The sequence below is a fragment of the Pteropus alecto genome, unplaced genomic scaffold, assembly GCF_000325575.1.
Source record: "Pteropus alecto unplaced genomic scaffold, ASM32557v1 scaffold164, whole genome shotgun sequence".
NCBI classification, from domain to species: domain Eukaryota; kingdom Metazoa; phylum Chordata; class Mammalia; order Chiroptera; family Pteropodidae; genus Pteropus; species Pteropus alecto.
Window position 1 is genome coordinate 7,918,392 of NW_006439568.1, and position 16,269 is coordinate 7,934,660.

Genomic DNA, 16,269 nt, shown 5'->3' on the forward strand with positions numbered 1-16,269 from the left:
TCAGAGCCCCGGCCTATTGGAGTTTCATGGAGCTCTTCCCTCTCTGCCTTAGTCAGGACAGGTTTTTGGGTTTCCTGCTGAAGTGCCGCCTCAGTCCCTAGACAAGGAAAAGAAGACACAAACTTGTTATTTAAATCATATATCTATTAATTTCTCTTATTGATTTGTCTATTAAGCGAGTAAAGAGAAACAGGTTTGGTTAATATATTTCTTAAAGAGTAAAAGAAGACCTTTGGCCTAAAGTCACCTCCCCTTTCAGACTCTAAGGGCCCTGTCTGGCCTAATGCCATTTCTGCTAACAATGGGTGGGTGACCCTTATCAATAGCCAGAGGATCTGAGTCACCAGTTTCTGGGCAATTATCGGGATTTGAAAGAGAGAGCATTTTTCCTAAAGAAAGGAAGGAATAAAACTTAACTAGGTTTACTAAAAAGATTAAGAACTCTGCAAGAGATGTCCCTTATCATTTCCTGCTAAAAGATTAAGAATTTTACAAGTGATGTCCCATATCAATATCCAAAGAAAAAGTTGTAAGTAGTAAAAGAGGATCTGAATATAAAAGGATCTTCTAAATGTTATCCATACTCAGAACTTTTTATTTGGATCATACAGAGCTATTTCTTTGTGATCCAGCTGAACTTCCCCTTCTTGGTTTTTATTAACAAAGAAACCAGCACATTAATTTTTAAAACAGGAAACGGTAGGGCAAAGACTCTATAAACAGCTGAAATGTTAATCACACACAGGCTCCCAAAGCAATTTTGCTCTGGACTCTTCTTGGTTATGCATAACAATAGGAATTTTCATGAGAACGCTGGCCCTAGGACAGGCTGCTGGGCGAATGACACCTTTGGCCGGCTGAATCCCTGTGCTAGCTCTTCGAGGGGCAACTAGGGCAGAATATTCCAGAAAAACTATTAGCATAGATGGTGGTGCTGGTGGGGCTGAGTCAGTGGAGGAGGTAATTAGTCCACGGTGAGGAACTGCTAGGTACTCTGCATATATCACCTCAATTGATTTCAACAACAGCCCACTAGGGGAGATAGGATGATCATACTCACTTCGCAGATGATGAAAATGAGATTCAGAAAAGGCAGGTAACTTTCCTGAAGTCATACAGTCACAAGGTGTATTAGTTGTTATGTTCTTGCTCATAATAAATTACCGTAATCTATAGCTTAGACGACACAATTGTATTATCTCAGAGTTTCTCTGGACCAGGAGGGCAAGTATGAGTTAACTAGATCCTCTGCTCAGGTCTCACAGAGCTGAAATCAGTATGTTGGTCCCAGGCTGTGATTCTTATCTGTGGTTTTCAGCCCTCTCCAAGCTCACTGGTTATTGGTAGGATTTTTTTTTTAGCTACTAGAAGTCACCCACTTCCTTGTCATATGACTTTAGTAGGCAATTCACAACTAGGCTATTTGCTCCCAGGCCTGTCAGGCCCACTCGGGATAATCTCTTCTTTTGTTAACTCAAAGTCAACTGGTTAGTGACTCAGTTGCAAGAGTCCTATCCAATCACATTCACAGGTTCTACCCACGCTCAGGCAGCGGGCAGGGAGATTATACAGGGTGTGGGACACTGAGGTCATCTTAGAATTCTGCCTACCATACATCGTAAATGGCAGAGCTAAGGCATGACTTCAGGTCCTCTCACCTCCCAAGCCATGGTGCTGCCTGCATACCTGAGTCTGCCTGGGTTGAAGTGGGAGCTTAGACAGGTCTTCCCAACAGTGGTGACTGGTTCAGAGAATTAGAAGAGATAGGGAAAGCCCTCACTGACCTGAGATTACTCAGAGGGAGGGGTGGTGATAAGTTCTAGTGCTTAAATTTCCCTGCCAAGAGTGACCTCTTAATGGGATCACTCCGAGATTCCTCAAAAATAAATGTCCCCAGTTGTAAAGATCCCAAATCATCAGGAGGAATCTGGTTGCCCTGCATCAGCGGCTACCTTTCCTTACCTGTTGGACCCACTCAAGGCTTCCTTCCTTCTAGTCATCTTCTGTGCCACATTTATAGAGTACTTGCTATATGCCAAGAACTCTGAGGATTACTGAGAAAACACAGATGAAAAGACAAGGTCCTGACCTCAAGACTTTTAGGTCTCAAGTTTTAGGAGAGGGATGAAAGTGAAAAAATATAAAATAAATGTGAATGGAGATATAGCGATATCCATATCTATCTATCTATCTATCTATCTATCTATCTATCTATCTATCTATCTATCATCTACTTATCTGTCTGTTTATCTATTTATCTAACTAGATTAGAGAAAAAGGAGCTATATGCCTGGAAAGGTTCCAAAGAGTTCAATCTGATTCTTAAAAAGAAAGAGTTGTTGAGTAGAATAGATGAGGAGTGTGGGGTTGTGTGGGGTTGTGTGGCCTCTGCACAGGAAACGTCTACCTCAAAATGCTTCAGTGATTCCTCATTGACTTTTTAGATAAAATGTAGAGTCCTGAATACGACTTATAAGATCCTAAGTGATCTAGCTTCTCTTTCCTTTCCAGACAATGCTTCCCTTAGTGTGTGCTATCTGGAACCCCCACTGGCCTTGCACATGTGTGGTCTCCCAGAACATGCTTTACTAGTGTCCTGCTACTACACTCAATTCCCTAACCTGTCTTTACACATGTGCATACACACGCAAACACATTCATAATTCTCTTGTATAACTATTATTTGTTTTTCTGGAACTAGACATCACTTCCTCTAGAAATCCAGGAAATAGTAGATACAGACAACAGAATGGTGGTTACCAAGGGGACAGGGGGTCGGGGAGAGCAAAGTGGGTAAAGTGGGTACAAAAACATGGTAATGGAAGGAAGCTAGACTTCACGTGGTGATCATTCAGTAGAGTACACAGATGTCAAATTATAATGGCAGAACATCCTCTACTTCCAATATATCTATGGCCATCAGAGAGAAGAGACATGACAAATCTAAAATGTTCATCTTATAAGTGACACATTACTTCCATTTGTATTCCATTGGGTAAAGCAAGCTCACGTGGCCACTCCTGAGTTCAACAGAGCAGAGACGTGTAAACCTCATGCAAGAAGGGATTCTCCAAGAAGGGAAAGTGAAATGTGACAAACAGTAACGTACAGCCCATCCTATCAGAGATCAGCAGGTAGAAATTTGGATTTTTCCCTTTTCATTTGTCAACAATTAAACTTTACAATACAGTCCATCCTATCAGAGATCAGCAGGTAGGTAGACATTTGGATTTTCCCTTTTCATTTGTCAACAATTAAACTTTACAACACTGCCCTGCAGTTGGAGAGTAGAATACAAACTAAAGTTCTAGAGGAAAGAGAAAGAAAGAATTGGAATGCTCAAGTTGGAAAGGTCCCTATAGCACACATAGTCACAAGACCGTATTTTATGATTGAGAAAACTGGCTCAGAGAAGTTGATGGTCTCCCTCAAGGCAACCCTGCGTCACATGAGCACTCAGACCAATTCCCGAACCACTGGTCTCAGGACTTAGGTTTGTTCTTCCATTGCCTACATGAGATACCCTAACTTCATGTCTATGAACCAAACCCAGTGCTTTGCACAGAATAGGGCTGGTTCCTGCCCTTGAACCTGATTTATGGTCCTGCTGAGAGAACCCCCTCCCACTGCAATGAGTTACAATGGGGCTTTTCTCATTCTGTTGAGAGGCTGTAATTATGCTCAGTTCTTTGCTTGTTTTATAGCTTGGTACTGACACAGTGAGAACGTCTATAATAAAAATGTCTGTGGGGCTTTGTTTCCTTTTGTATAAATTCATTGTCTAGAATCTAGCAGCTTCATGTCTTGGTGATTTATCAGAATTAGTCCATTTAGGAAGGAGAGCTTTGCTCAATTGAAATCTGTTCTCTTTGTTTTATCCACACACTGGTATTGTTATGTAAATTAATCTAAGTTTCCATATCTATTTTAAAGGAAAAACACACCCAGGAAAAAAGCTGGCTCTTGTCCTCACTCAATTGTTTTCCTAAAGACTTTCTATTCTGATCTTCATGTTTCTTGATTGTATAATGAAGACTTTTTCTTCATCATCATTTTCTTCCCCACTGATATTCCCTGTACTTTGACTACATAATCTGATGGCTACCTTCACTTAATGAATTTGTCAAATCTTAGAGATGGCAGAAAATGTAACGAAACGCAGAACTATTTTTAAAGAATAAAGTGTGGTTTATTTAGATTTTTATCCTCAGTTTTCAATATAAGATTTTGTAATATATCATGGATTTTATGTGCTTCAAATCTGCTATTTAAAAATAAAAAGCACATATTCCAATGTTCTCAAATCCTTAAGAAAAAGATATATGTATATTAATGCATATTATTAGCATTTTGTTCACTCTCTGAGTTTTGAGTCCATTAATTTACTACCTCTTTTTTTCTATTTTTGATACATTTAGGGTTGCACATTTTTCTTCTAATATATTCATGATATTGATATACAAGGTTTAGTGCTAAGAAATAAAAGAAATTTAAAGATAGAGAGATTGGGCTATTATAAGAAATGAAACAAATATGCACTCTCTACAGAGAGGTTAAAATCTAGATTTTTAAAAAATTGCTGTTGACACTTTCAGGATTTGAAGTTTAAAGGTAGTTTTGGGGCTCCCATCCCAAAATGGATTTTTTTTTTATTCACTTAATGTAATTTACATAACTTCCGATTTTACATGTTTGACTCCTTTTACCCACTCTACCTCCCCACACCGAATTGGATTTTGAATGTCATCTCCTTACTTTCTGACTCTGGCAAAAGGGTGCATAGGAGTAGTTTTTGTGGTGTTTCTTTAAATAGCATCGCAGACTAGGAATTTCATAAGCGAATTCACCTTCTAGTGGCTTGCTATTCTGCAATTTACGTGCACACACACACACACACACACACACAACACAGGTGTACTATTGACCTGAGGGTTCTCCAAAATAAATAAATGACATGACGTCATGTCTGACAAGAGAAATTATTCGCAGAAAGCCAACTTGCCATACAGAATCCAGACAAGAAGAACACGTTTAAACAAACAGGCTGACTGTGTCTTAAAGAGCTGCTCTCTACAACGCCAGGGTTTGGAAAAGCTGAAAAGTTGGGTGATTTGAATAGGACTATTCCTAGAAGACATCACCAGTTAGAAGACAGAGGACTGGGCTGGGTTGAGGAAGTCATAATTATGGCCCAGAGGTCTAGCAACCTAAACTGCTCATGACTTAACTTCTGCAGCTCAGGCTAGTATGATTTCTGCATCAGCCACAATAGCTATACTATTACCCTTTCTCTCTGATAAAAATAACTTATGACAGTAAATCTAATTCTAAACACCGCAATGCTAAAACACACTATATTTATATTTTAATTATTTTCTGAATATAAAAGTAACACATGTTCACTGCAGAAATATTGAAAAACGAGAAGAGTATGAAGAAGAAAAGTTGCACATAATCCTATTGCTTAGAGATAAGATTTCTAACGTATATGGTATATTTCCTTCCAGTCTTTTTTCTAGGATGTCTCCATCTGTATCCCCCATCTACTCACCCACACCCATGCACTTATCACTAGAAAACCCCCTCTATAACACACACACACACACACACACACACACACACACACACACACAGAGAGAGAGAGAGGGGGAGAGAAAGAGAGAGAGAGAGAGAGAGAGAGAGAGAGAGAGAGAGAGAGAGAGGTATCTTCCATCGATTACTAGAAAAGTACTTAACCTTATCTGTAAAATGCAAATAAAAATAATGTCTGCTTCACAGGAGTAGTAGAAGGATTAAATGAGTGAGTTAGTACATGTAATGTCTTTAGAACCTTGTCTGGCATATAACATACTTAATAAACATTGTCTACTATTATCTTAATGTATATCCAGTTTTGTTTCCTTTTTCAACTTTAAAAAACATATTCAAACTCTATATCTTTACCTTCATAACCTTAGTCTAAGCTAGCATCATCTCTCTGCTGAATTATTGCAATGATCATCTACTTAATGTTTCTTCTAGTCTTTATGTAGCAAATACGATCATTTTTTACAAGTATATATCAGACCACATAGCTCTCCTGCGTAAAATGCTCTAATGATTTCCAATTACACATAGAACAAAATATAAATTTCTTACTATATTTATCATTTACGGCTTGGATTCCAATTCATGTCATGGAACCCTGGTTAGAGTGGCCAGACCAAACAGAAATCTGAAGGCAGGTGTTTCAGAATGAGTGTAGCAGCTACATGAAGCCCTCCAGATCCCAGGTACTTTTTATCTTCATGCTCCCAAATCCTTAGTCTAAAGATCTCACACTCATGGTTGCAAGGCCCTGTTCCATCTCCTGGATCTTGCCCGTGTTCCATAGAGAAAGAGAAGAGATAGGTAAAAGGGCAAAAGTCAAAAGTCGAAGAAGGTAAGCTATAGAGTCTGTCTCCATTGCAAGTGTCTTCAAGAAGCCTCTTTCCACATACTGCTCACTGGTCTGCATGTTGCTGGCTCCTTCTCCTCATCAGGTCTTACTGGAAATGTAACCTCTTCAGAAAGCCTTCCTTGATTCCCTATGCAAGGTCACCTTCGTCACCCCTGGTTTGCTTTATAGCACTTATCAATTTGTTTGCTTGCTTACTATCTCCTTGTCTAGGACATAAGATGCAAGAGAGCTCGACCTTCACCTTGCCCATCTTCTCAGTGCTCTGAATAAGATCTGGAGCATCAGAAGTGTTAGACTTGGTAAATGAACATTGAATAAATTAGGATAATTTTGTTTTCATTAACTGTTATTCAAGAAGATTTAATGGCTGCATAATATTCCATTGAATAAATATAACACAATTAACCACTTCCTCTGGTTTGATACTATAGTAAATTGAATTATGATCCCCCAAACATGTCCACAGCCTAACCCTGGAAACCTGTGAATGTGACCTTATATGGCAAAAGGGACTTTGTAGATGTGAGTCAGGATGTTTGTTTTAAGAAATGAAGAAGAAAAAATGAGGATATTATCTTAGATGATCATCATGGACCTGATGAAATCACAACAGTCTTTGAACAGGGATGCAGGGTGAGTCCAAGTTAGCGGAGAAGGCAACGTGATGACAGACGCGGAGGTTGAAGCTACGTGCTTTGAAGGTGGGGGTGGGGGGCCAGAAGCCAAGGAACGTGGTCAGCCCACAGAGCTGAAACAGACCAGGGAGCAATTATCCCCTCGGGGATGCCAGAACGAATCAGCCCTGTCCCCTTAACTTTAACCCAGAAGAAAACTAATTTCTGACTTCCGAGCTTCAGAACTGTAAGAGAATATATTTGTGTTATTTGAAGTCACTAAATTTAAGTAATTTATTACAGCAGCAACAGGAAACTAATACAGATATTTAGGACTTCTTTCCCAAATGTTTACTATTATAATAATGCTGCGAAGAACTTCCTTTTACAGATCATTTTGTCTGCCAGTCCAGTGATTTCATTACAGTGGATTCCTAGAAGCAGAATTACTGTAAGCTTGCAGCACCTTATACCAGAAGGTGGCTGGGCAAATGCCTGAGGAACCTCACTATTTAGAAAGTCTGCTATTTTGAACCACAGTCACAGGGTCTGCAGAGAACTAGCCCACTGAGCAACAATCACACAAACACAGGGATATTGCTTTCAAGGGGAAATAAAGCATATAAAAAATAAGCGAAATATAAAGCACTCTCCCTCCCCCCCCCAACCCCCATTCTTTCCCATTAACACTAGCTATACCTAGGAGGGCTGAGCAGGAAAGAGTAAAAATATAAGACCAGAAAAAACACCGATTCAGCTCCAAAGATCTAGATACACCTTTGATACCTGCCAGATGGACCTGTGAAGTGCAAAACAGGATCAGATCTCTAAAAGAAGGCTGACATATAAGTCCTGACCTGTGAATTAATCAGAAAGCCGCTGTGCGTGTAAACATAGGGTGTGGTCCATGTAGGCTGCTTGGCCAGGGTGGTCTCCATGACAAGAGAGAGAAATAATTTACTTGGGGAGTAAGCGACAAGTGCGGAGCCCCTCAGGCAGAGTATGTCAGTGACCATCCCTTAGCACAGATGAGAAGCATGCTGTAAATAATTCAGTACGAAAACTTGTGAATGATAAATTTATGTGTTTTCCAAGGTTTTCTCACTTTCCACACTAGGACTTTGCAGCTCATTGTGCTTTGAGTACCAGCAACGCTGCCACCCCAGGAGAATTTGCTCAAGCAGACCTCAAGCAGCACGCAGGCGACAGGGTCAGAATCCACACATCAACAGTATCACCATGAGATTCTCATGCACATTAAAGTTTGGAAACCTAAGCCCTAGGGTCTAGGCTGCATAAAAACAGAGTTTTATGAGCTTTGTTCAGTGCCGTATTTCTGGTGCTGCTAATAGTACCTGGCACTACTCAGCGGTCTCAATGCATATTTGTTTTATGAATGATTAAATGAGTGAATGCACTGAGGCTCGCACGCTCAAGTCAGACTCGAAAAGGTGAAAGTTCCTTTTGCATTATGCTCTGTATTTTACACATACACATATGCATTTAAATCAGAAAACATTTTTTGAATCCATTTTGAATCCATACCTCAGGTGCATTAACACCACCTCAGTAAGTGGCTGCAAAGACGGAGCCCTTTCCTGGCCACTGTGAAAGCTGAAACCCAGGGAAGAGGTTAAGATAAGAGAACTGGGAGGAGCTTGGAGGTTACTCCCACGACTGAGAAGGGGAGGTAGGTCTGTGGTTCAATCTGATGTCAAAAAGTCACACCCTCCTTGAGAATAAATGGACGAAGACTTAGAGAGGAATGATGCCCAGGATCCTGTGCCTAGACTGGCCCTCGGGAGGCTCACAGACCTCAGAAAAGATTCCTGCTCCAACCTCGGCATAAATGCAACATTGCTGACTTCTTTCTAAAGACCATTCATACCAGATGAGGGTCATATCACCATGACCCTGCTGGCCTGAAGCATGCCATGAGCCTCCCAGATTGCTGACTGACCCCTAACAAGGGACCTCTATAATGACAGGTTAAATTTTCCTCCAGCCTTGTGATATAAAGACTGTGAGTCAGATTTTATTTCATTTAAAGAAATGAAGAAGTGTGACATTCTCTCTTTATCATCTCCTTTTCATTCTTTATTACAAAAATTTCAAATATGCACAAAGGGTGAAAAGGAAAAGTATAATGAGTCCTCATCGCCCACCATCCAGTCTCAAGAATTATCAATATATTGCCAAACTTGTTTTATCTATACCTCTCACTTGGTTATTTTTATTTAACAGCTTTATTGAAGTATAAAATTCATAGAATCTCCCTCACTGCAAGAGTCATTGGCTTTTTGTAAATTTTTACAGATGTGTAAATAATCACCACAATCCAGTTTTAAAACATTTTCATTACTCCAAGTCCCACAACTCCCCTGCCTATATACAGTCGATTCTTGCTCTTAGTTCCAATCCCAACAACCACTGATCTGCTTTATGTCCCTATAGATTAGCCTCTTCTGGATATTTCATATATAGAGGATTACTCAATATGTAATCTTTTGTTTCTGAATTCCTTCACTTAGCATAATGTTCCTGAGGTTCATCCATGAGAAATTCAATTCGTTTTATTGCTGAGGAGTATTCTAATATATGGATATACTACATTTTGTTTATGCAGTCACAAGTTGATGGGCATTTGGATCTAGTTTGGGGTTTTTGTGTTATAATAATGCTGTGAATAATCATTTAAAAGTCTTTTGTGTACATATTTTCATTTTGGGGAGAGTAGATACATAGGTGTGGAATTGCTGGGTCATGTGGTAGCTTTTTAAGAAACTAAAAACCTGTTTTCCGAATAGTTGCACTATTTTACATCCCTATCAGCAATATGTGAGCATTCCAGTTTCTCCATATCCTCCTCAACACCTGCTTTTGTCTCTTTTTTATTATAACGATCTAGTGCATTAGAAGTGGTATCTTATTGTGGTTTTAAATTGTATATCCCTAATAACTGATGATGTTGGGCACCTTGTCATGTACTTATTAGTCCTCAATATATCTTCTCTAGAGAAAAATCTGTTCAGGTCTTGTGCTTATGTATTAATTGGGTTGTTTGTCTTATTTTCGAGATGCAAGAGGATATTTTCTTTTTTAAAATATGTTCTGGACATAAGTCCTTTATAACATATATGATTTATAGCACTTTTCTCGAGCTAGTCTGTAGTTTGTCCTTTCATTTGATTGACAATGTTTTTTGAGCCCTTCTGACCCTGGATGGTTACAATATCTGCTTACTCAGGATGTACAAGGACTTTCTTTAGTTACATTTAGTTCATTTATCTATAACATAATATAACATAATAACTGGAAAGCCAATTTCAACTAAAGCTTCTCAACCTTTACAAAGTATAAAGATCTGAATCTGGAGAAACCGATGATTCTGGCCCAGCTTCTGGCTAACGGGATGGCCCAGGAGAAAAGCAGTATAGGGCCTTCTCATGAGGCAGAATAGTGGTCCCAGCAAGGAGATCTGCTGGGATTTTGATAGTAATTGAGGAGAACTAACATCTTTCGATTCAGAATATGGCATGTCTCTTCATTTATTTAGTTCTTTAATTTCTGTCACCAATGTTTTGTAATTTTCTGTGACTAGTCTTACACTTCTTTTGTTAAATTTATTCCTAAATATACTTTTTTTCTTTTTGGTAGTATTATGAATAGAATTGTTTTCTAATTTCATTTTCAGATTGCTCATTGTCAGCGTATAAAATTAAAATTGATTTTTGTATATTGACCTTGTATCCTGTAACCTTGCTGAATTATTTATTATTTCCAGAAGGTTTCTTTTCCTGGTGTATTCCTTACAGTTTCTACATACAACTGTGACATAGTTTGCACTATTGAGTTTGTGGAATAGGATTCATAGCAACCTAATTTTAAAATTAAACAAATTAGAATGCACCCAAGATTATTCCTATTATAGTGTGGCATATGCCTACCTAGAAGAGTGAGAGGTGTCACTGGGCTATGCTGAGAATCATATGTCATCTGTGGCCTGTCTTAGCCCTTCTACAGCCATATGAGACAGCTTCTTAGTAGATAGTTTTGTCAAAATGTGCTTCTACTGATAGGAATAGCGTTAGAGAGAAAAATCATTGAGAATAGCTGCCTTTGGAGTATTGCTTGGCCTAAGCCATGTCCCTAAGAAGAGTCTCCCTAGGGAGAAAGCAGGGGCATGGTGGCAAAAAAACAAACCAGAGAGCAATCACTCTGATGCACCCATGTGAAAAGTGTAAAAGTGTAAAAGTGGCATCCTCCCTACTTCACAGAGAGTGTAAATAATGGCATAAAATCAGCATGTTGAGTCCTGAACAGAGTTTACAATTCAAAGATCTAGATAAAGGCAATAAAAAAAAAAGAGGGAGGTGATGGCTAAATAGTTGTTATAAAAGTCACAAAATCCTTAGATTGTAATATAATTGAATCCCAACCTATCATTGAGTTAGTGTGTGCAAAGTCCTTAGCAGTTGTTTATATTATAACTATTACTTTTACAACTTAAATTAGAGGTATTTTGCAACTCTCTACACCAGTATTTAGAATACAAGGGTACTTCTTGGCTCATTTTGATGGTCATTTCAGAGACCAGATCATGGGACTCCAGAAGTAAATAAGGCAGCTCAGGATAGAGGTTGGCGGAAGAGGAGAAGGTGCTAAGGAAGATGACAAAGTACTTTTACAAAGTGCTTTTCCTCTGTCTATTACAGCATTATTCACAATAGCCAAGACGTGGTAACAAGGTAAGTGTCCTCAACAGGCGAGTGGATAAAGAAGATGTGGTATGTGTGTATATATACACACACATACACACACGGTGGAATATTATTCAACAATGAGAAAGAAGGAAATCTTGTCATTTGAGGTAACATGGATGGACCTTGAGGGCATTATGCTAAGTGAAATAAGTCAGACAGAGAAAGACAAACACTATATAATAAATATAACTTTGTAGGTAAAATTTGAAAAAGCTGAACTTGTAGAAACAGAGTAGAGTGGGGGTACCAAGGGCTGGGGATAGGGAAAATGGGATACAAACATCCAGTTAAAGGACAAATAAATTCTTAGGATCTAATGTACAACATGGTGACTATTGTTAATACTGTATTTTATGCTTAAAAGTTGCTAAGAGAGTAAATCTTAAATGTTCTCACCATACACAAAAAAATGATAATTATGTGATGTGATGGAGGTGTTAGCTAACGCTATGATGGAAATCATTTTGCAAAATATAATCGTAACAAATTGACACATTGTACACCTTAAACCTGTACCATGTTACATGTCAATTACATCTCAATAAAGCTGTGGGAAAAAGACTACAAAGTGCTTGTGAAGAGACTAATGAATAAACCTAAAGAGTGTACACTTGTACTTGTGTGTTTATATTCAGAAAATTTAAGCTTACCCATAATCATATTTAATTATATCTCTTATTTCTAAACTGCCTGATTAAGATATAAGCTCCCTTCACGTTATATTTGAAAACCTGTCACTGGAAGTGCCTGCCAAAAAGGAAGCCATCGTGTGGCCAGAGACTGCAGCCTGAAGGGGCAGATTCAGAACCAAACGGGTCCCTCCCCTCTCTTCTGCTCCCCTCCTCTTTTTTCTAGTCCTCACCCCTGCTCAAGTTAAGGGGAGAGTCATCTGATTCTGGAGATTACAGTATCACTGATTTGTGAGGGGGCTCTTTTAGCTACATTTAGTTCATTTGGCTATAATGTATCACTCAGAAACCAAGTTTGACCTGGTTGGAAGGAATCTACAGAGCACAGGATTCTACATCTGGAGAAACCAGCTTTACCTCACTCGGCTCCTGTGTTCCAAGAGTACCCAAGGCAAAGCTCGTCTGGTACAGTGGCCCAGGGCAGGGCTTCCTTGGAACAAGGCACTGCCTGCCCATCTCTGCTTCTCTGACGGACAGACAATCCTACAACTGAGAGAGAGAGAGAGAGAGAGGCCCATGCTGCTGAAGGAAGCAGGGAGTGGGCACATCGATTACATCTCTGTGTGACGCCTGGCAAACAGTGGCTGATCCTCAGGAAACACTGCTCTGCATGGAATAAACATTCTAGACTCGACTGTGCCACTTGGGAAGTGAAGTCATCCCACTTCTCCGAGCCTCTGTTTCTGCTTCTGTATATTGGAAATGTAATAATTCCTACCTGCAGGGTGGCATCGAGAATAAAAAAGAACATGCCCTGGAATAATTTTCGTGAGATCCAAAGCACTACACAAATAGAAACCAAAAAATGAGAAGCTGCCTCTGTGTTGCTATGTCTAAACTTGGCCCAGATATTAATATTTAATTGGCTAAAAGCAGGGCCAATTTCCTCACTGACATTCTTCTAACAAAGGTAATTTAAGTAGTAAGAATATACATATGACTTTCACATAATTCTGTAATAGTATTTTCATTTGGATAAAAGGAATATGGTCATAAACGGTTTTGGTTTTTGTTTTTCTTTTCCGGATGGGTCCCTGCACAAAAATACATTGTTTATCTTGCTTCTAATTGGTTCCCTTGTTTCAGTCAGACACTCTCTTAGATCTATCATTCGCACTCCTGCTAGCTTGCTCTGGCTCAGAGACAAATCTGAGCTGACTCTTCTTTCCCCTTAAAGACCCATATCCATCAGTCGAGCCTTACGGATTTTGCCTCCTTAATATCTCTCAGATCCATCCATTTCTTTCCATCCCACCTGACATGCCTCCATTTTAAGTCACCATCATTTCTCTCTGGAAACCAAGGAACTAGCCACTTCCAAGGTCACTTATAGGGGTCCCCTGTGCTGCTCTTTTATCTGATTCCTTTCTCAGCCCTGTAGCCAGAATGATCTTCCTGAGGTGCACATTCAATCATGTGACTCCCTGCTGGAAACCGTGACTGTCAGGATAATCAGGATGAAACCCCTGGACCCGGCATCATCCCTCTTCTTTCGGGTCCAAGTTCAGGCCGTCAGTCCTTTGCCTCACCTTGCACCTCTTCTACTGCACTTTCCGCTCCAGCCATTCCTAACTCCATAAGGTTCCCCCACACCATGTCCTCACCCGCTGCACCTGTTGTCCCCTTTACCAGGAAGCCTCTTCCTCTTTAACGATTTCTTTCCACACCCAGTGTCTTCGTATGCCTAATTCCTTATCTTATCATTGTCATTACCTTCTTTGGGAATCCTTCTCAGGACCCCTAAGACTGGGCTAAGTGCTCTTGTTCTGTATTTTTACAGCATGGACAACAGTTTTACACTTACCTATTTGCTGCTATGGCTCATCAACCAGACCACCAACTAACTCCCTTGTTCCCGCTGTAACCTAATAGTGGTGGTGGTTATATTCTCACATAGATTTCTCCACATCTTTTAACTCTTGGGGATATTGAATGCTGATGGCTCACAGCCCCGTCCCTTGCTGGGCATTTCCCTAGGCTACAAAAAAACTGCTTTGTCCATGTTGTTAACATTCTTCTCAGAGACTCCAGGCCACCAATGACTGGGTGACATGGGCATACAAAGGCCTGGCCTCCTTGCTTCTTTGGAATACCTCTAAAGGGTTATCTCAGCTCCAGAGCTCCTGGGAGGACTGGAGTTGGCCTCAGTTGCAATCACATTGAGTGTCTGCTTCTCTCCATCCCCAGTCCTGCTGTCCTCACTTTCTTTCACTGTATCTCCCTAGAATATCACCCCATAAACCTTTTGCACACAACTCACAATTCTCAGTCTTAGAATCTATATCTGGGGTATTCAATCTAAAGCATTCTCTATCACTGAGTATAGTAACTAGCACATAGCAGATGCTCAGAATATACTTGATATGTGAATAAATAAATGGATAAATGCCTTTTTTAAGACCAACTCTCAGAGCAAGAAACTTGTACTAGTCATGGTACCACTCCTAGTGCCCAGCACAGGGCCTGATGAATAAATAAATGGATAAATGCCTTTTAAGGCCAACTCTCAGAGCAAGAAACTTGTACTATTCATGGTACCACTCCTAGTGCCCAGCACAGGGCCTGACTACTTACTTGCTTAAATGGTTCTTCAAATGTTTTCTTGATATTACTAAGGGAGCAGTCTTCTGGGGACATATGGCTCCTTTCTTTGTCCATCAGGTCCAAAGTGATACAAGCTAAAAACATGGAAGGAATTTCAGATTACTCTGCATAATAATGAACTTTACTGCCTTTAGAGGAAGAAAAAGTTATCTTGCAAATTAAAAGCAGTTAGAACATACTTTGTTTTTTGTTAGGGTTTAGAGGGACTGTGTTTTACCTGTAAATTAAAATAAGTTTAGGGCAAGTATGTGCTGTTCTAACACATCTAATAGGGCTTTTTTTTTTTTTTTAAAGATGTATCTTTCAGAAAGCCAATAAAGAGATCTGACTTGGAGGATGCATGCCCGCTTGAACAATGCTGTAAGATTTGGAGCATCAAGACCTCTCCCTATACCATTTTGCAGTTCTTTGGGTTATCAGAAGAAATCACTGATTGTCCAAATAAAAACCCCTAGGATGCTATTCTGGACTCAATGACTTGGACTTGGGGGAATGTCTTCATGAGGGAATCACAGGAAGGGTAAGGGTTGGGGTTTTCCAGTACCTGAATGGAATTGCAATGGGGAAGTCTAGAGGATACAGCTTGCTAAGATAGAGGTGCAAAACCAAGGACAGTGAAGTCGGATTGGAAACTGTGGACATCCTCAGAGAGGACCCATCTAGTGAAGGGTCGACTTCTTAGTCGACACACACACACACACATGCTTTTAAACCTGGAGGAAGTTATATTTAGTACTTGGCTTTAAGATTTTCTTTTAAAATAGACTTTATTTTTTAGAAAAGTTTCAGGCTCACAGCAAAATCGAGCAGTAAATACAGAGATTTCCTATATACCCTTTCCCCCAACACATGTACAGCTCCCCCATTATCGACATCCCCCACCACAGGGGGACATTTGTTCTAACCGATGGACCCACATTGTCACATCATTATCACCTAGAGTCTACCTTTGGTGTTGCCCATTCTATGGGTTTGGATAAATGTATAATGACATGTACCCACCATTGCAGTATCATACAGAGTCGTTTCTATGCCCTAAAAATCCTCCGTGAATGAATTCCCTTTTACAATTACCCAGTATATCAGTATAGAAAGTTATGTATATGCATACGAGCACACACATATCTTGATATTCTAAAGTGGTGACTCTGGGGAGGCTG

General features: G+C 39.8%; 1 long non-coding RNA gene across 1 annotated transcript in view; it reads right to left on the reverse strand.

The window, feature by feature from the left end:
- The window catches only part of LOC107196003, a 29,016-nt gene that overhangs the window by 4,578 nt on the left and 8,169 nt on the right, over positions 1–16,269 (reverse strand). The window contains exon 2 of the long non-coding RNA XR_001517315.2: positions 15,080–15,183. This is a non-coding gene — a long non-coding RNA (uncharacterized LOC107196003). The remainder of the gene's footprint in view (positions 1–15,079; positions 15,184–16,269) is intronic.